The 22,375-nt window shown below is 37.4% G+C and overlaps 1 pseudogene; it reads right to left on the bottom strand.

The window, feature by feature from the left end:
• Nucleotides 1–4,460: 4,460 nt before the first annotated feature.
• On the bottom strand, nucleotides 4,461–22,166 carry LOC140931104 (uncharacterized; annotated as a pseudogene).
• Nucleotides 22,167–22,375: the final 209 nt, after the last annotated feature.

Genomic DNA, 22,375 nt, shown 5'->3' with positions numbered 1-22,375 from the left:
GACACGAGAACAGGGAATTATAAATAAAATTAATCATTTCTAAGTCACGGTGCCCCCTACCCAGTCTGCTATGTTTCAAGAGTTTTGTCACAGGAAAGGAAACTAACAACCCCCTGGGGGTACTCCCTATAATAGCCTATACGGTCTAGGCGGGGAGGCTTCGTCCGAAAGGAATATTTTTTCTGGGTTCAGGTATATTATAAAAAAAGGCAGAAATTTAACTTGTTCAAGATTTGTTCAAAGTTTGAAGACAGTGCATTTACAACAGTTAAAAGGGATGCAAAGTTCTTAGACTTGTAACCTAGGTATGTGAAAGGGGTACCATTAGTAGACTACGAGTAGTCCCCATTTTTCCTCAGGGACAGCAGAGCGAGCGAAACGCGAGCGCGCGTGAAAATCACCCTACACGAGAAAGGGACACGCGTTTCCCCGGGGTGAGAAACTAAAGAAGGCTGAGAAAACAGCCGAAATTTCGGAAATGGAAAAAAAGTAGTTCCATCCTCAAGAGATCTTTTGTTTTGTGAGAGATATCCTTGGCTCTTATCGTGCACAATAGGGTAACAAAAATACATTCTTTCCAACTACAAAAAAAAATACAAAAGCGCTATTTATACGAGTAAAAGTAAGACACGTTGTTGTATAACTAAATATAAAGGCAAAAGTAAAGAGGCTTAGAATGACGTTTATGACCAATAGCGAACGTTAGATTCCAAGTTGTCAATTTTTCAAAATTAGGAATTAAGAAGGAGAAGAGTAATTTATAAACTATGTCATTTCCAGCAGATTTTGGCAGAATTTCATCTCTTTTTGTCATAGGATAGAAATAAAGTTGGATGAATTATCAGATGTTGCCAAAATTTTCGTTCTCTGATGTTTTACTGCCAAACAACTTAAGACTGAAGCCATCAGGAAATTGAGTAATTTTCATTTTCAGTGGACAAAAACCTTGTACCAGAATAATTCAAACAGTATCACACTCTTTTTTACATTTTTCAAGGGCCATAGATGCAATAAGTTATCTGTAATAACACCAAAGAGAATTTCTTATGAGAGCCAGAGAAAATATTTATGTCAAATTTCACAAAATGACATCTTAAACATGAAATTTTCCGAATTTTAACCGTGCTTTCACAATTCTTGTGAAATTTGACATAAATATTTTCTCGGGCTTCCATGTGGAATAGTCTTTGGTGTTATTACAGATAACTAATTATAACAGGGGCGGGTACAGAATTTTTTTTAGGAGGGGGTGCACTCGTCTCTTGCTCTACTTCAACACCAATAAAGAATACCGGTTGTATTAGAAAACCGCAGGTCATCCCAGGGGGGGGGGGGGGGGGTGCGCACCCCCTGCACCCTCCCCCTAGATCCGCCCCTGTAATATATCTGTAGCCCTTCAAAAATGTACAAAAGAATGCGATATTGTTTAAATTATTCTGGTACAAGGTTTTTGTCCACGGAAAATTAATTACAAATTTCCTGATGGACTCCGTCTTAATAATTTTAGCAAAAGAGCATATTTACCCTGTGGTAAAAGATACTGTGCTCCTTCCTTAAATATTTACCTCTCCAAAGTGACCTTCACTTATCATATTGAGACAATCATTGTTGACTCCCATGGAAAGCGGGCTTTTTAACGACGCTAATTTAATTTAAGTGGAAGAAATATGTCCAAAATAATAAACCTGGCAGCCGGATTCCATTTAAGCCTATTGTGTTTCTAAAAATTTAACAAATGCCGTTTAATGATTCTTTTGACTTGTCACACCTGGACCATATAATTTTTGTTTTCGTTAGTACCTAATTTTCGCTGAATTGTCTGGTGTGATAAGTGATAATAAATGGGTATTAGTATTATAGTCTGTAAATTGTAAAATAAAAGATTCTTTATTACAAAACCTCAATTAAAATCCTATTTACAATCAACCTGCTGTTACAAAAAATCTAATTAATTCATCAAAACACTATCTACAATTCCATCCGTTACAAAAGAAACCCCTCGTCCTTCATTAGAGAACAAAAACAATCCTATATATTATAAGTGAAGATAGAAAAAACTATTCATTTACAAACTCTAAAAAATAGAAGTAACTTAACCTTACATAAAAGGAGAGGAAATAGATATAATTAATAATAAAAGTTCAAAATTCTATAAAATTAAGATTACCATTATGCAGAGATATTAAGATCCTGCAATCGAATTATACTAATGACGGCTAAACCAGTGTCCATAAAAAGCCCTAAGTATAAAAGCATATAGACACGTATTTCAGATATCCGCACTAGCGACATTTATTTTACAGTCTAATGATTGCTCTATCTTGCTACGAAACGGCGTTCGCGAACCTCTGACGCATGCATGTACCGATCTTAAGAGTTCAAACGAGATCTGTGTCCTGAGCCAAGTGATTACAACATGATAAGGCTCGGTGTCTTTCTGAGCTATCAGAAAGATCTTGTCGATGAATGTCGTTAACAAGTTCCGTACACCGTCATGTCTCTGCGCTACAAACCCCCCCTTTTTACAAGAGAGGGCATGACTAACGGTGAATTGTGTAAATTGTGAAATTATTGTATTTTGTTTTATTTTTTTATCTTTCTTTCTTTAGTATAGATAACGACTACAGTTATTGTAGAAGAGTTAACATGTTTAAATTCTTTTAAATTTCTCCTATGGATAGTTTAAAAAATTATCTTAGTTATGGTGCTCCGCTCGCGCGCGCAACGAGCTCCGCTAAAAATTCATTATTAAATGTTGAAGAATTTCATTGGAGTTGAATTCTTTCAAGAATTCAACCACAGCTCAGAAAGAGAAAGACAAGTTTTTCGTCCTGCTTCTAATTTTGCCGAGATAAAATTTGAATGAAACAGTTCTCAAAAGTATTATCAAAGGGGTGTATTAAATGTACCTAAAAACAATGATGCCTAACAGAATTGATGGTTTGTTCATTATACTAGTGTTTCTACGTTCGTGCCTTGACACTTGTTGTAGCTACGGATGGACAGATAGTAGTTTGTTTTAATACCAGGTCACTCTGCAACAGTTCTTGTCTACTAAAGGATTCTTCTGTCCATCTACAAGACGGCAAAAACGCACTAATCTATTCAATACGATTTACGAATTCGCGTAACAGAAGCGCTATCCGAATTTTTCAGTACTTAAGACAAATTTGAGTTGAACATACAACCGACTACCATAAATGACGTAATAAACGCCCACTTCCAAAGAAATACATCCTATCTTATAAACGCCTCATCTATGCTGTTTAAATCACAGGCGGCCCAAACTCACGTTGCGAGGGAAGGGTGTAATGTAATTTACATAACATAGGTGACGCGCCGGTGTCGCGTTACAGGCGACCAGCGACGATCGAAGTGACCAGCCTTCACTTCGTTCTATGAAAGGAGTAACAGTGGTTACGCAATAAAGCCAAAAAAAACATTAAAACGACAAACATACACCAAAACGCAGTGGAATACAGTGCAGGTAAGTCTTTTTTATTCAATTCATTTAAGAAAAAGTAAGGTTTTGCGTTATTTAGCGTGCGCAGATCTCAGTAATATATTTCTCATACAAAGTCTCTTATATTTTCAACGGTCGCCTGTAACGCGACACCGGCGCGTCACCTATGTTATGTAAATTACATTACACCCTTCCCTCGCAACGTGAGTTTGGGCCGCCTGTGTTTAAATTGCATTAGATGCCTCTCTCGAATGAACGTCTCCTTCAAAATACTAGGAATTTTCATCTTGTTCAATGTAAAGTGCATTGAACAAGATGTTGGGATTTGATGGGGCAACTGAATAAAGATCACTAGACGACCTACACATGTCAATTGATGAAGTGGATATTCCGCTTTTTTCAAGCTCTCTTGATTTTTTCGCCTAAAGCATATTAGTTATGTTGAACTTGTTGCAGTGATGAAGAAATACGCTTCTCGACTCCGCCTGACCACCTAAGGGTTGATTTCCACTGTCACATAATTTTTACGTGCGTACGTGCGTCAAATTTACGTTCGCAAATAAAATAGAGGTAATGTATGAAAGATCGCTCATAAGCATAAAAGTATAACCTCGCTCAACTTCACGTTTAATGTCAACACTTTATATCTTGCCTCTACAGGGTGTTTCAAAAGTTCGTTCCGATTCTAAATCGTGTTTTGAGAAAAGCATTTAATACTTCTTTAGGCAAATGTAAACTGATTCAGGTAAGAACTTTATCTAAATAACCGTTCAAAGCAATTTCAAACTAAAATTTGAAGAAATTATATACATTTTTCTTTAATTTTTGCCCCAACTGTACACGTACGCGAGGTTTTTTCCCGCCATACTTTTCAAGTCCATTTTGTAGGCTTTCTATTTTAGTATTTTTATCGTTTTCTTTTATTTTCTCTACTCCTTCGTGAAAATGAAGGCCTACACTGTTTGTGCTAGAGATCAGGCATCTATTTTTATGACTTTGGACACGCTTTGGGAGCTCGTACATTCTATACCTCACCAATTAGAAAATGTCAGAAAACATAAAGGAAAGCATTCTGGTTCCTAATATTTTAGTTATTCAATGTTAAATGAATAATGAATAACATAATGAGTTTTGAAAAAGGGTTTTTTGATAATTAGTGAAATTTAAGCGAATACAAAATCGGAACGAACTTTTGAAACACCCTGTAGTTTATTTACGTGATTAAAAAATACCTGAGGTAACGCGCGTAGCCAAAAATTGCGTTCATTGAAATCAACCTTAAAACTGGAAGACGTCCCAAGCGTTTATACGGTCATTTACTGTTGACCAGTAATGAAACGTACTGAAACTTACGCTTAACAGAACCTTCCTTAAAACTTTATCAAATACAGTAAAAACCAACGCCTAAGAAACTGCATTTTCCCAAGTTAAACAGGTTCTTAGATAAATGGTAATTAGCACAAATTAAGGTCATTTAGGTTCTTAAATAGGTTCTTATTTTCTGAAGGAAAAACCATTGTAGGTTCCAGCTAAAATATTTGGTGGTATTCAGCTCATTTGTAAGACTGATGAAATCTGCATACTGAAACATTATATTGCAGTTGGAGTTGTTTCAATTCAAGGCTAAACAAGTTCTTGCGTAGAGGTAGCCTGTTCCAGGCGTTCAAATGGTGGGGAGTGGGCAAAAAATTAGTTGGGTGTTCCTTTTGCGCTCGACGCGTACGATTTAACTCGCTCCCCACCATCTGAACGCATGGAACAGCCTAGTGTAGAGCGAGCCTAATTAACAGGTTCTCTAAAACTAGGTTCTTACCCTCTTTTTTCTACTGTACGTCAAGGCGGCGATGGGGGAGTGGGAATGTGTTTCGTAGTCTTCCAGGTCTGTTCTGATTTTACAGACACCCGTGTGAACACTGCTGTTTCATAGTTATTAGGCCTTTTCTGGTTTTACAGACACCAGTGAAAACATTGCTTTTACTGTGAAACTTACAACTTAGTGTTCAAAGTTTTATGAATTTAACAGTAAGGACCCAAATGTTCGTAAACTTACGTGTCATCTTCACCTATATTTCTCATATGATTCTCATAATGTTGAAGAAGAAGTGCCTCACTACTCATCTCCTCTTGACAAATCCAACAGCTGTGTTTCTCAAAGATTACTGATTGTAAGCCTTCCATACTATTGTTTCCACTCTCTTTCTGTACCAGCGCTTTGTTTGCAGATTGTGTGACCTTTTCAACTATCGTAGCCGAAGAATAAGTCAATCTTTCCTTTCTTTTGGAATATTTACCTGACCTTTTTGGAGTATGACATCTTCCATGTTTTTTTAGCTTTCCACAGTTGGTAAAACACTTGCCACACTGTTTACATTCATATTTTTTTTCCTTAGTGTGAACCCTTTCATGAGTCCTGATGGCACTCAAATGTCTAAAACACTTGCCACACTGTTTACATTCATAAGGCTTTACCCCAGTATGAACTCTTTTGTGAATCCTTAAGTTTCCTGCTACACTAAAACACTTGCCACACTGTTTACATTCATAAGGCTTTTCCCCAGTGTGAACTCTTTCATGAATCCTTAAGTTTCCTGCTTGATTAAAACACTTACCACACTGTTTACATTCAAAAGGCTTTTCCCCAGTGTGAACTCTTTCATGACTCCTTAGGGTTCTTACCACGCTAAAACACTTGCCACACTGTTTACATTCATAAGGCTTTTCCCCAGTATGAACTGTTACATGACTCTTTAGGTTTCCTGCTTGGCTAAAACACTTGCCACACTGTTTACATTCATAAGGCTTTTGCCTAGTGTGAACTCTTTCATGTCTCCTTAAGTTTCCTGCTCCACTAAAACACTTACCACACTGTTTACATTCAAAAGGCTTTTCCCCAGTGTGAACTCTTTCATGACTCCTTAGGGTTCTTACCACGCCAAAACACTTGCCACACTGTTTACATTCATAAGGCTTTTCCCCAGTGTGAACTGTTACATGACTCTTTAGGTTTCCTGCTCGGCTAAAACACTTGCCACACTGTTTACATTCATAAGGCTTTTCCCCAGTGTGAACTCTTTCATGTCTTCTTAGGTCTTCTGATTGGCTAAAACACTTGTCACACTGTTTACATTCATAAGGCTTTTCCCCAGTGTGAACTCTTTCATGAATCCTTAAGTTTCCTGCTACACTAAAACACTTGCCACACTGTTTACATTCATAAGGCTTTTCCCCAGTGTGAACTCTTTCATGAATCCTTAAGTTTCCTGCTACACTAAAACACTTACCACACTGTTTACATTCGAAAGGCTTTTCCCCAGTGTGAACTCTTTCATGTCTCCTTAGGTCTCCTGATAGGCTAAAAGACTTACCACACTGTTTACATTCATAACACTTTTCCATAGTGTGAACACTTTTACAATTAAAGGACATTGATCAAGTGCTTCTGGTATCGTCTTTTGGTTATAGTTCCTGTTGACACAAAAATGAATTAGTTAAAGACACAACTACTGCATGTACCTTACTTTGTGGCCACCAATAACATTAGTTTGAGCAGCTGATGCAAGATCAAGCAAGCTCTTTGATAGCTAGGAAAAACTCATTAGAGGAAATAAAGTTACTAGATGTCACTTCAGCAGGAAATATCCCAACCCTTTAACACCCTTTTGCAAAGAGACCAAGCATCAATGAAGGAACACTGATCATTTGTTGATTTTGTACTTGGACCTAAGAATTAAAAGTGCTAAATGGCCTACATCTACCTTAGGTCAAGACAGCAATATTGTCTGCCTATAAACCAGACTAAACATTAATAAATAACACATCAAATACATAAATGACAACAGCTGGGAAGTAATCAATAGGTGATTGATGGGTACTTAAGTTGATTAGTCATTGGTTACTGATGATGATCAGTGGTTACCCAATATGATGAATTTCCTCATGCACTTCATGAACAATGAGTAATGAATGACTAATCAAATATATGCACCAAATTTTAAGTCACTGGATAATCTCACGGCTACAAATGTATGTCAGTTAAAAATACACAAACCAATATTTTCAAGGTACATGTGATATCACATACCAAATGCAAACTGACCCAGGAAATCAGATGGTAGGCTCCCTACCACCCTCCCCAGTCTCCCTCTATTACTTCTAGTTTTCTGTACTTTGTACTGTGCCCTATTATCTGAATACTTGGAACAGGTTATACCATCATTTATCCCATGCCATAGAGAATACAACAAATAGAATAGAAACCTATTGCATACTCTCTCCTGTATATGCACAGGTAGTGTTCTGTGAAAATTTCTTGGTGATGCTTGCAGCCTCCACATTTTTTCACCAGAAATAGAGCAGAAGCCAAATCACTTAACTCAGAATTATTCACCATTATGCAATTGGTGCGCTGCAAAATACCCCTACCAGGTTTCACTTCATCAGGTTGTTTGTGTGCGAGTTATTTGCCCACAAGTCGATTTGCCTACACTGAGGTTGATTCGCCTACGTGATCTATTAAGGTGTTTTCCTGACAGTGAAGTTCATGCATGAATACAAATGTAGGAGTGAGGCTTATCAACTCGTCGATTTTAAACTTTATAATATTAACTTGTTGATGACTGCGAAACTTCTCGAAGTTGTTCTTCCAAAAAATGATAATTCATTGACCCTGTGTACAGTAACTTAGAGAGCAAATAGGCTTAATTCTCTTAAGTTAAATCTAGAACAATCAGGAAAACACAAGAAACAGGGATGTTATTTCTTGAAATATTTTTTTCAAAGACCCAAAATTTAATCCTTAAAAGCAATTTGCGTAACAGTATAAACTTGACAAGATGCCCTTACAGTATTCAATCAACCTTGCTTGGAGATTAGATAAGAAATCAGAAAGCGATAAAAGGCATGATGGTCAAGTACAAAGCTTAACACATCCGCAATACATACACGACAAGTACATGTAGTTGAAAAAAATTAATTGATATCTCACGTATATAAAAAATGGATTTTGAAGGGGTTTCAGATGATCTGTGAATTGACCGGTAAACAGAGTGTGAATCGGGAAACTTCTGAAATATAGAGATGTGACTTGTGAGAAATATATTTACTGTGACGCATGATCCACTAACATTTCAGTCCATGAATCAAGATTTCTACTGCTAAAAAACAGATGTAAGTGTCATAACGAGGGTTCGAACTTGAACCATGTAAAAGTGAAGAATTGTAGAGCTTCATTTTTATGGCAATAACATATTCTTTGCCAGTCAACTTTGTAGTCATCAAAAAACATGCGGCAAATCCCCAGTTTGATCAACATACTTTTTGTTTCCTTCCCATCGTGGGTTTGTTAAGACTAACTCTTGCCTATGGTAGTCCAGCAACCTCTAACAATCATTCATGGGCTTGATCAGTTCATTCATCACCTCATCACGTCATTCGTGAAATGACTGCAGAAAGGTCACATGATTCATGAATGTACGGAAATTTAACCCGTGGTAACAGATCCAGACACCTCCTTCCAGACCCTGTATAAAGTGTAACGATATTTCAGATTTTTCCCCTAAAACTCTTCACAACTGCAAAAATATATGAATTCAATAATTACAATTCCAAGAATTACTTCAAATATTTGGAAAAACATGACGCCTCAATTCACTTGCTTTCAAATTTTTCACCTTTGCAACATCATAGCTTTCTACATGAAACAGGATTTCCTTGCTATAAGTTTTCAAGTCCTACTTTATCGGTGATTGAGTATTCTGCAGGGTATTTATTTACTTTTTATATCATGTTCAATCGTTTGTCTCTGAATGAATTGAGTATGCATATATAAATACACAAAAATCAAGGGACTCCATTCAAGAGAAGTTACATCATTGCCAAAGAGCAAAAATGTGATAAACATGGTGCATCATTTCAATCATCGCCGAACATAAACTGCATGCTCACCACAAGACTATTTTCAATTATGGACGGACCTGTTCTGGAAAAGCTGGACATCTTTTGCATTGAAAAATCTTTTCAATGCTTTCTTCACAAAACATGCATGGTAGGCCTAGGTACAAATATCCAGAAATTTTAAAGATTTTTAAGAGGATTTTGAGATATTTAGACAATCCCTTGATATTTAGGAAACATTGTGATATTTAGAATTTTGTTACGAAAAAAGTACTCAAATCATGTTTTTTCTAGGAAGCTACTTCAATGGTAATAGGCCATTTGCGCTAAGAGGTCATGTGACATAGTTTTCATGAAAATGAAAGCTATATGATTTTGCCTTCGAAAAACGATTAGTGGGTCATATCTCAAACAGAATAATAGTGATTTGGTTTTTCAAACCTGCACCATTTTCTTAAAATGAGTAAGTTCCTCCCTGGTCACGTGACCAAAATGTGATTTTTAAAATTATGAATTACTTCTTTCTGAACACAAGCTTTGCACTTAAACTTCAAGGAGGATGTTGAAAAAGTGATGTGGTAACGTTTACAGCAAATCTGAGCGTAACTATCAAACGTTTAACAACATATAAGCAAAAAGTAGTTTTGGCTGCCATATTGGAGGGCAAGAGTATGCCCTCCAACATGGCGGCCAATACAAATCATACTACTTTGTTGAAAAATCAAAGTGTCATAAAATATCTCCCTTAAATGCAGGAAGGAAAGCTGGAGGAGACATAGTTTTGTTACAAACCTTCCTACTTTTCATGTGAAAGCAGCCAAAGATAATAAAGGTAAAAGTAGCCAAAACCAAAATTCTGCAAAACCTCCTCATTCATAACCATTAAGTAAAATATTGAAAAGCAAATACAGTCAATACCATTGGGCCATAAAATCCTGGTCGTAATAAAGAGGAGGTGGTCACATCAACTGGCCTTCAAAATAATAAACTGACTCCGACAGTGAATTTCATTACAGAAACGCGCCCATTGAAAAACGTCGCCCGTGAAAAGTGGGGTACCCATTAGGCTTTGCGAGCAAAAACGAAGTTTCAAAGACTACCGTCGTTTTCGGTCTCTTATGAACTTCATAGCGGTTAACTATTCTCACACTTTCAAGAGACAATGCAGAAACAATAGAAGTAGGTTGCCATTGTTTTAAGTGTTGGAATGTCTTTGTCATTGCTACAAAGAAGAAAATGTTTATGCAAAGAGAAGCATTTTTCTTCCTCGTGCACTAACATAAAACCCTCGCGAATTCGGTAGTCTCGTGCGAATCGTTTTGATGGCAAAACAGTTAAAACTAATCAGAAACCAAAGTATTCTTCACTTAAAAACTCATCTTCACGAAAATCACTCGATAAGATTGAATAAAAATGTTTGCAGCGTTTATAAATATTATTATCAGAAGCGGTATTGTAGTTGTTTTCAAGAGACGGATTAGATCGCTGTCTAGGTTTGGCCGTTGAATATGTAGTTATAGCGTTCTTAAAGAAAGTATCGCTCTTAATTTTGCCTTATACTTTGCTAAAATAAATATCTTAAATGAAGAATGTAAGTGAGAGTGCTTTTTCGTCGAATTTGCCCGTTAATTTTAAGGTTTATAATATTATCCAAAACCCGTGACAAAATGTAAACAAACTATTAACGCATCGGTTGCGCTCATATTTCATCGATCGATTCGAACACCAAGAAGTTTGTAAAAGGTAGAAATTCATTTTAAGTCAGTGCATTGAATTATTTACGGTAAAATCAACAACAATGATCCGAGGATTTTTCAATTTTGACGCGTTTAACAGCAAAAAGTCACATGCTAATTCGGAGTAAGTTTAGACAGTTTTTAACAGACTGAGCTATTGTTAGTCGCGTGAAGTTCTATTCTTCATCAAAGAATAGGCAAATGTTGCGGATGTCTGAGCAGGAACAATAACCAGGAAAGGGATATACCCAGGAGATTTCTTGATTGACACTAAATTGACGTCATTTTTCACTTATTTGCATTTTCACGATCGACGTTTTTGAATGGGCGCGTTTCTGTAATGTACATTTGGGTCGGAAAAAAGTGGTCATAATAATGAAGTGGTAATCGTATGAACAGGTTAGGCGTAGGGTAAGCTTCCACTGTACTACCCTTCTGAACGTATTGCCAAAGATATTCCACTTGAATAGTAAAACCACAGGATTTTATTCACAGACTTTACAGTTAGAACAACCTTCCAAGACTCCAGCATTAACATTTTCTGTGGCAGTGAATGGGGTAAATCTACCTAAAGTCAAGACCAGGTACCAGTTTTTTTTCAACCTGTCTGCTTTTTGTGAATAATTATGGTATATGACAGTCGAAAAATGACATCAATGAAAGCAATAAGTAATCAGGAGGTGATCAGTGGGTAATTAGTTGATAGGTAATTGTTTATTGATCTGATTGGGCAAAACACTATGGTTTATTATACTGATAAACCCATAGAAAAAGGCATCCAGACCACCAGCGATACACAAAACCGGCTATTGACCTGCAAAACAACGATTTTAGAGAGGCTAAAAAACAGAACTATTTCCTTTATACCCAACCCTTCTTAATATTAAAAAGCATTGGTTTCCACATTTTATTACTCAGCATCACAATTTGTTACTGCCATAGTTTTAAAAGTTACGAAGTACAAAGCTGGAAAGCAGTTTACATTTCATGACAATGCCAAATCACAGTGAAAGACAATACAAATCACAGTGAAAGATAATACAAAGTTTCTAGGAAAACCCAACAAAACGTGCCAACCCTCAACAAAACGGATAATTTTAGCATTCTTGAACTATTTTATGTCAAAAATAAATTCCTGAATGAAAGAAATTGTCCCTAAGAGAGATCTGATCAAGTTCTGGTACAAAATCAATCGCTGCAGGTTGTAAACAAGCTGTAAATGATGATGAAAGATTTCAGAGTTTCACACTGGTCTTTTTCCAACATTTGCACAAATCATTCTGTAATATCGACAACATGACCTTTTTCAAACCACCTGACTTCACAAATCAACAAACATAAATGCCAATATGTGGTGACAGCAAAGAAACCTTTCTTCAAATTTGGAGTTACCACTGACTTATTTCCATTGGTCGTTGTGCGGACATAAATTACATGCGACAGATCTGAAACCCCTACAGCTTGTAAAAAGTGAATGAAGTCCTCCATTACAATAGCTGCCAGTTCTGTCTGTAAGCACGAAATTAAAGATTGACTCAACAAAAGACAGCTGTGTACAGTTTGATGTTCAATTTTCTACTTCTGTAGTAAACAAACCATGAATGTATTCTTTCATTGTATGTTTGCATGAATATGTGTTGACAATTCCTGTAAAACAGCTTTCATAAGTTATCATGTAATGAGTGCAAACACTGGTGTTTTGAAGTGCTGCTGTTTGTTGTTTGACTGAAGTGAGTTTTGAGAAAGTTCGGCACCATTAAATCGTGAGTCATGATTGGCTTATGATGACTTTAGAGAGAGAACATGACTTGATCATGGTACTAAAACCACATTTTTCACCTAAAAGACTCCCTTCTACTAAAAATTATTTTACAAAAGCAATAGACCACACTTTCTATGGGTTTACTGGCGTGATAACCCACTTGGGATGTTGGAAGAACAGTTAAAAAGCTTGTAAATCACTTTTTCTCGTGTTCTCGCAACATTACGCGTGGTTTATCACGCCGGTAATTCCACAGAGAGTGTGGTCCATTGATTAAATATCAACACATATGCAACTAAAGTTTCTACCATTACTATTATTATTTTTTCGTTCTCAAGATCTTGGTTTCCTAGACACCCCTATAGATTAAGCAGCAGAAGCCACTGACAGATTATTTGCCATCAAATTATGCTCTAAGGTGTTCAAGTTAGATAATGAGCGGCTACAAACTCCGGCTTACCACTCACGCAGAGACACATCTGAAACTACGTTTCATCAGCAGCTAACTGCTGTTACTAAATTTTAACAACTAGACGTATCAATAAGATGTGAAAAACTTTCCTACCTTACGTGCTGCCGCGTTGATTTAATCGCTAGTGTTCGACATTTGAACCGCCATCTTGATTTATACCCACAGGGAACGTCTGGGGGACTGGTGAGATTGCAACGGTCATATTGCAAAGACAAAAAGAGAAAACTGTCAGGGACCCAGTGGGGTCAGTTGCCAGTGTGGGACAGACCCCATGAAGATGGTTTCGTCCCGGGATAGGAGTACTTTAGGAATTTATGGGTGGTGATGTGCCGCTGGGACCTTGGAACCCTTAGCCTACACCAGAGCAAGTTCAGCTGAATATTTCTACGCTATATTAGACTAAACTCCCCAAATCTCCTCCTATCCTACAGTAGTTGTTTTCCAGAAATTAGCAAAGTCACTAGCACAGTCCAGCCAAAACAAAAGCGATTTGAGTTTTTTCTATTTTTAAGTGGCAATTCCCAGTTTCCCTAACTAAAATCTGCAACCAGTCGATCAGTTTCCTGGAAAATGATACTCTATTCTAGACCCAAACTATCTGATTTATATATACCTGGCCAGGAGCCCATGCCCAGAGTAAACTGCTTCAAAACCATACCCTTCATAGACTACGTGGCAGGCGTTTGAAAGGGGAAAGTGAGTTTAAGGCGCGAGAGAAACGCGAGCGGCGCGCGAAGAGGGAGCGCGCGCGAGACGAGGGGAAAGAAAAATAAAGCTTCTTCCCTCGTCTAGACTTGCTACAAGTCAGCCTCTTGGCGAGCGGCGCGAAGCGGCCGACCGAGCGTAGAAGTCGCGAGATGCCCCGCACCATATTAAATCCGACGAAGGTCGTTTTTGAAAGTCTAACCTACCCCTAATTGATCATCACGGAACAAAATAAAAAGACGTCAAACTGCTCGGGAATACGGAAATACGACCGCTGAATTTATCGCTCTTTGCACGTTTTCCGTTTATTTCGAAATAGCAACTATAGCTCAAGAACATGTCGCGACTAGTTATATCACGACACTAGCCTGTTGTTTTTTTTGCACTTTCGTTGGTGGGATCGAGACAATGAAAATGACACAAACTCAAGGAATAATGAGACACCCAGCAGTTTACTGAAATGTTAAGCAGTAACTAAGCAATACAATTCATTGCTATCTTAGAGCTACCGTGTGGCAGGAAATTTTGGGGGGTTCTTATTTTTGCGATTTTTCCAGCGATCCCCAAAAATAAGTTCCCGCAAATACAAATTACCGCTAACATTTTTTCCGCAAAAATTTAGTCCAGAGTAAAGATTCTCTTAAATTCGCTACACAAAAATACAGTACTAAGAAATCGTGTATATGTAATCACAACTTGTCTCTTTCATTCAGAAACAACGAAATACTGTTTTATTAAGTGCTTGAAAATATGTATTTCTATTGCACGTTCTCTATAAAAACGAAAATATTGTCAATGCTGGGTACTGGTTACTTTCTGAAAATCACAAAAGTTAATTCCCAGCAAGAAAACCCAGTCTGTCCCAATCGCAAAAATTAGTTTTCGCAAAACACAAAAAAATCGCCAATCCTCAAAAATAAACTCCCGCAAAAATTTCGTGCTACACAGTATCTTCTTATTTCACGTAAACCCTCTATAGAAAATGGTAAAGACTATGAGCAGTCCCCAGAGCGAGAGCGAGCGAAACGCGAGCGTGCGTAAAGCTCACCCCGGGAAAACGCGTGTCCCTTCTCGTGTAGGGTGATTTTCACGCGCGCTCGCGTTTCGCTCGCTCTGCTGTCCCTCAGGAAAAATGGGGACTACTCGTGGTCTACTAATGGTACCCCTTTCACATACCTAGGATTCAAGTCTAAGAACTTTGCATCCCTTTTAACTGTTGTAAATGCACTGTCTTCAAACTTTGAACAAACCTTGAACAAGTTAAATTCCTGCCTTTTTTTATAATATACCTGAACCCAGAAAAAGTATCCCTTTCGGACGAAGCCTCCCCGCCTAGACCGTATAGGCCATTATAGGGAGTACCCCCAGGGGGTTGTTAGTTCCCCAGCTGAGCTCAAGCAGGGGAAATAACAGCCCTGCTTATCTGCAAATGTCACGTGTAAACATAACATCTTGTCGAGAAGAGTGTATTTTCTTTTCCTGTGACAAAACTCTGAAACATAGCAGTCTGGGTAGGGCACCGTGACTTACAAATGATTAATTTTATTTATAATTCCCTGTTCTCGTGTCTCTCACGCGCGCTAGAGTGCTATATTACGAGCAAGAAAGCGAAAGAAAAACTTTGCTCAGCATGCGCAAATCACCAACCTGCACGGTACTGTATCATTCTCGACCCCAGAGCTTAGGCTATTGACTCCGCGCGTTCTAGTTTGTAATCATGAGCAATAGAGAAGATCTCTGGGCGGAGAATGGTACTGAGAGAATGCAATTGCGACGTAAACAGGGGCGGACAGAGGATTTTGTGGCGGAGGGGGCCTAGAGATATAGTCTGCGGTGGTAATATGGGCGCGAAAGCGCTCATCAGGACTGCGAATGGCACACTTTTCTAGGGAGTTTCGGGCGCATGCTCCTCCGGGAAAATTTTTGAGATTGAAGTTCTCTGAGATGCAATCTGGTCCATTCTGGACGCAAATACCCGGATTCCATATTGAAAAGGTAATGCTGAAATATTTAAGGAAAAAAACTCCCGGACAAAAGGGGGGAATGGGGCCCCCTGGGCCCACCCTTAAATCCGCCCTTGGTAAACAGGTCTCAGAGAACTGAACACAGCTCAAGGGCCAGGGGTGGGTAGCGGAGCTCCTTAACACGTTTTTATAGTTTGTTGCAGTCATTTCCTTAGTCCCCGAAATGGGCTTCAAAAATTTGTTAACAATAAAGCTGAAGGTTAAAGAAGTATATTGCTATATCATGTATTAAAAAATCATTAACAATTACAACAACATTACAGCAAAAACTACAAGTAAGTCTTAAATTCATCAGTTATCGTAACACCTTGACACGAATCTAAAGTACACAAGTAACTTAATTATTAACCAGTTATACCAGTTGATCTTTTTTGTACCTTGCCTTGAGTTTTCCTTGACGCACAACCTTTAGTATAAAGTCATACCGGTTATTGCACGCAAACTTTTCAACTACGTTTTGTCTAACGTGTCTTGAAACTACCTTTTTCGCAACAAAAACGCCAAACAAGCTGCAAGATTGACTGCCTGGTATAACAGCGCCATGATTCATTGAATGCGTAACAACAAATTCAATAAAAAACAAGCACTGATATTCAATATAAAAACAAAGACAAAGAAGTCTTGGAATAGCTATATAAAAGGGGAAATACTTGGCGTCACTACTGTCGATAAATGTCTACTAGAGTTTTTTTCTGAATGAGATCAATCACACATCCCGACACTGACTACAGTAGAAACTAAAGAAGGCTGACAAAACAGCCGAAATTTCGGAAATGGAAAAAAAGTAGTTCCCTCCTCAAGAGATCTTTTGTTTTGTGAGAGATATCCTTGGCTCTTACCGTGCGCAATAGGGTAACAAAAAATAAATTCTTTCCAACAACAAAAAAAAAATACAAAAGCGCTATTTATACGAAAAAAGGTAAGACACGCTGTTGTATAATTACATTTTGTAAGTATAAAGGCAAAAGTAAAGAGGCTTAGAATGACGTTTATGACAAACGGCGAACGTTAGATTCCAAGTTGTCAATTTTTCAAAGTTATGAATTAAGAAGGAAAAGATTAATTTATAAACCATGTCTTTTCCAGCACATTTTGCAGAATTTCATCTCTTTTTGCAATAGGATAGAAATAAAGTTGGATGAATTATCAGATGTTGCCAAAATTTTCGTTATCTGATGTTTTACGGCCAAACAACTTAAGACTGAATCCATCTGGAAATTGAGTAATTTTAAATTTTCAGTTGACAAAAACCTTGTACCAGAATAATTCAAACAGTATCACACTCTTTTTACATTTTTCAACGGCTATAGATGTAATAAGTTATCTGTAGTAACACCAATGAGAATTTCTTATGAGAGCCAGAGAAAATATTTATGTCAAATTTCACAGAATGACATCTTAAACATGAAATTTTCCGAATTTTAACCGTGCTTTCACAATTCTTGTGAAATTTGAAATACATATTTTCTCGGGCTCCCATGAGGAACAGTCTTTGGTGTTATTACAGATAACTAATTATATCTGTAGCCCTTCAAAAATGTAAAAAAGAATGCGATATTGTTTAAATTATTCTGGTACAAGGTTTTTGTCCACTGAAAGTTAATTACTCAATTTCCTGATGGACTCCATCTTAATAATTTTAGCAAAAGAGCATATTTACCCTGTGTTTCTTTCTTTCTTTAGTATAGTTAACGAGTACAGTTATTGTAGAAGAGTTAACATGTTTAAATTCCTTTAAATTTCTCCTATGGATAATTTACCAAATTATCTTAGTTATGGTGCTCCACTCGAGCGCGCAACAAGCCCCGCTAAAAATTCATTATTAAATGTTGAAGAATTTCATTGGAGTTGAATTCTTTCAAGAATTCAACCACAGCTCAGAAAGAGAAAGACAAGTTTTTCGTCCTGCTTCTAATTTTGCCGAGATAAAATTTGAATGAAACAGTTCTCAAAAGTATTATCAAAGGGGTGTATTAAATGTACCTAAAAACTATGATGCCTAACAGAATTGATGGTTTGTTCATTGTACTAGTGTTTCTACGTTCATGCCTTAACACTTGTTGTAGCTACAGATGGACAGATAGTAGTTTGTTTTAATAACAGGTCACTCTGCAACAGTTCTTGTCTACTAAAGGATTCTTCTGTCCATCTACAAGACGACAAAAACGCACCAATCTATTCAATACGATTTACGAATTCGCGTAACAGAAGCGCTATCCGAATTTTTCAGTACTTAAGACAAATTTGAATTGAACATACAACCGACTACCATAAATGACGTAATAAACGCCCACTTCCAAGAAATGCATCCTATCTTATAAACGCCCCATCTATGCTGTTTAAATTGCACTAGACGCCCCTTTCGAATGAACGCCTCCTCCAAAATACTAGGAATTTTCATCTTGTTCAATGTGAAGTGCATTGAACAAGATGTTGGGATTTGATAGGGCAATTGAATATAGATCTCTAGACGGCCTACACATGTCAATTGATGAAGTGGATATTCCGCTTTTTTCAAGCTCTCTTGATTTTTTCGCCTAAAGCATATTAGTTATGTTGAACTTGTTGCAGTGATGAAGAAATACGCTTCTCGACTCCGCTTGACCACCTAAGGGTTGATTTGCACTGTCAAGTAATTTTTACGTGCGTACGTGCCTAAAATTTACGTTCGCAAATAAAATAGAGGTAATGTATGAAAGATCGCTCATAAGCATAAAAGTATAACCTCGCTCAACTTCACGTTTAATGTCAACACTTTACATCTTGCCTCTACAGGGTGTTTCAACAGTTCGTTCCGATTGTAAATTGTATTTTGAGAAAAGCATTTAATACTTCATTAGGCAAATGTAAACTGATTCAGGTAAGAAATTTATCTAAATAACCGTTCAAAGTAACTTCAAAATAAAATTTGAAGAAATTATATATATATTTTTTAATTTTTGCCCCAACTGTACACGTACGCGAGGTTTTTCCCGCCATACTTTTCCTACCCATTTTGTAGGTTTTCTATTTTAGTATTTTTATAGTTTTCTTTTATTTTCTCTACTCTTTCATGAAAATGAAGGCCTACACTGTTTGTGCTAGAGATCAGGCATCTATTTTTATGGTCTTCTGGCCATTAAGTCCAAAAAAAAAAATTGCCAAATTGTTGAAGAAGTCTGAACGATGACCGAACAAGTGGTCAAAAGTGAAGACCTTAGAAGACAAACCAAGGAGTAAATGGCCGTTTTTCACAAAATGTGTGAGAAATATTATCGAAAAAGCTGTAAGTATATGCATAATAATTCCACAAAACAGAAAGGTAAAAAAAATTCAACTTCACGTTATCGATCAAAGTTTCGAGCACAACGGTATGGGGATAAGTTACCAAAAAAAGTTGAAAGCCTTGAAGAGAAAAAGGCGGTGCACACTTCAGGCAAGCATGGTCAGAAGGATTTGCCAACTTTATACCAAAGGAGGACCGGCCGGCAAACTGACGTGATGTGAACCCCCTAGAAACCATCTGGATTATCATAGACGAGACAACACACAAAGAGCCATTAGTTATTCAATGTTAAATGAATAATGAATAACATAATAAGTTTTGAAAAAGGGTTTTTTGATAATCAGTGAAATTTAAGCAAATGCAAAATCGGAACGAACTTTTGGAACACTCTGTAGTTTATTTACGTGATTAAAAAATACCTGAGGTAACGTGCGTAGCCAAAAATTTCGTTCATTGAAATCAACCTTAAAACTGAAAGACGTCCCAAACCTTTATACGGTCATTTACTGTTCACCAGTAACGAAACGTACTGAAACTTACGCTTAACAGAACCTTCCTTAAAACTTTATCAAATACAGTAAAAACCAACGCCTAAGAAACTGCATTTTCCCAAGTTAAACAGGTTCTTAGATAAATGGTACTTAGCACAAATTAAGGTCATTTAAGTTCTTAAATAGGTTCTTATTTTCTAAAGGAAAAACCATTGTAGGCTCTAGCTAAAGTATTTGCTGGTATTCAGCTCATTTCTAAGACTGATGAAATCTGCATACTGACACATTATATTGCAGTTGGAGTGATAACCCTGTCTTCATAAAGGATCCTAAATGTTGACTTAACTTATTTCCCTCGTGTACAGAATATTTTTTTATAGACTTTAAAAATAAGAACCTGTTTCAATTTCAAATTCTTGTGTAGAGGTAGCCTGTTCCAGGCGTTCAAATGGTGGGGAGTGGGCAAAAAAAATCGTTGGGTGTTCCTTTTGCGCTCGACGCGTACGATTTAACTCGCTCCCCACCATCTGAACGCCTGGAACAGCCTAGTGTAGAGCGAGCCTTATTAACAGGTTCTGTAAAACTAGGTTCTTACCCTCGTTTTTCTACTATACGTTAAGGTGGCGATGGGGGAGTAGGAATGTGTTTCGTAGTCTTCCAGGACTGTTTTGATTTTACAGACACCAGTGAAAACATTGCTTTTACTGTGAAACTTACAACTTAGTGTTCAAAGTTTTATGAATTTAACAGTAAGGACCCAAATGTACGTAAACTTACGTGTCATCTTCACCTATATTTCTCATATGATTCTCATAATGTTGAAGAAGAAGTGCCTCACTACTCATCTCCTCTTGACAAATCCAACAGCTGTGTTCCTCAAAGATTGCTGATTCAAACCCTTCCGCACTATTGTTTCCACTCTCTTTCTGTACCAGCGCTTTGCTTGCAGATTGTGTGACCTTTTCAACTATCGTAGCCAAAGAATAAGTCAATCTTCCCTTTTTTTGGGAATATTTACCCCACCTTTTTGGAGTATGAGATCTTCCATGTTTTTTTAGCTTTCCACATTTGGTAAAACACTTGCCACACTGTTTACATTCATAAGGTTTTTCCTTAGTGTGAACCCTTTCATGAGTCCTTATGGTATGCAAATGTCTAAAACACTTGCCACACTGTTTACATTCATAAGGCTTTTTCCCAGTGTGAACTCTTTTATGAATCCTTAAGTTTCCTGCTACACTAAAACACTTGCCACACTGTTTACATTCATAATTCTTTTCCCTAGTGTGAACTCTTTCATGAATCCTTAGGGTTCTTACCACGCTAAAACACTTGCCACACTGCTTACATTCATAAGAACTTTCCCCAGTGTGAACTCTTTCATGACTCCTTAGGTCTTCTGATCGGCTAAAAGACTTGCCACACTGTTTACATTCATAAGGCCTTTCCCCAGTGTGAACTCTTTCATGTCTCCTTAAGTTTCCTGCTTCACTAAAACACTTACCACACTGTTTACATTCAAAAGGTTTTTCCCCAGTGTGAACTCTTTCATGACTCCTTAGGGTTCTTACCACGCTAAAACACTTGCCACACTGTTTACATTCATAAGGCCTTTCCCCAGTGTGAACTCTTTCATGTCTCCTTAGGGTTCCTGCTTGGCTAAAACACTTGCCACACTGTTTGCATTCATAAGGCTTTTACCCAGTGTGAACTGTTACATGCCTCTTTAGGTGTGCTGCTTGGCTAAAACACTTGCCACACTGTTTACATTCATAAGGCTTTTCCCCAGAGTGAACTGTTACATGACTCTTTAGGTTTGCTGCTTGGCTAAAACACTTGCCACACTGTTTACATTCATAGGGCTTTTTCCCAGTGTGAACTGTTACATGACTCTTTAGGTTTCCTGCTAGGCTAAAACACTTGCCACACTGTTTACATTCATAAGGCTTTTCCCCAGTGTGAACTCTTTCATGAATCCTTAAGTTTCCTGCTAGACTAAAACACTTCCCACACTGTTTACAGTCATAAGGTTTTTCCCCAGTGTGAACTCTTTCATGAATCCTTAAGTTTCCTTCTTTACTAAAACACTTACCACACTGTTTACATTCGAAAGGCTTTTCCCCAGTATAAACTCTTTTATGTCTCCTTAGGTCTTCTGATCGGCTAAAACACTTGCCACACTGTTTACATTCATAAGGCTTTTCCCCAGTATGAACTCTTTTATGTCTCCTTAGGTCTTCTGATCGGCTAAAAGACTTGCCACACTGTTTACATTCATAACACTTTTCCTCAGTGTGAACACTTTTACAATTAAAGGACATTGATCAAGTGCTTCTGGTATCGTCTTTTGGTTATAGTTCCTATTGACACAAAAATGAATCAATATTAGTTAAAAACACAATTACTGCATGTACTTTACTTTGTGGCCACCAATAACATTAGTTTGCGCAGCTGATGCAAGATCAAGCAAGCTCTTTGACAGCTAGGAAAAACTCATTAGAGGAAATAAAGTTACTAGATGTCACTTCAGCAGAAAATATCCCAACTCTTTAACACCCTTCTGCA

Source organism: Porites lutea, chromosome 3 (assembly GCF_958299795.1).
Source record: "Porites lutea chromosome 3, jaPorLute2.1, whole genome shotgun sequence".
NCBI classification, from domain to species: Eukaryota; Metazoa; Cnidaria; class Anthozoa; order Scleractinia; family Poritidae; genus Porites; species Porites lutea.
This window is presented reverse-complemented; position numbering and strand designations above follow the sequence as displayed.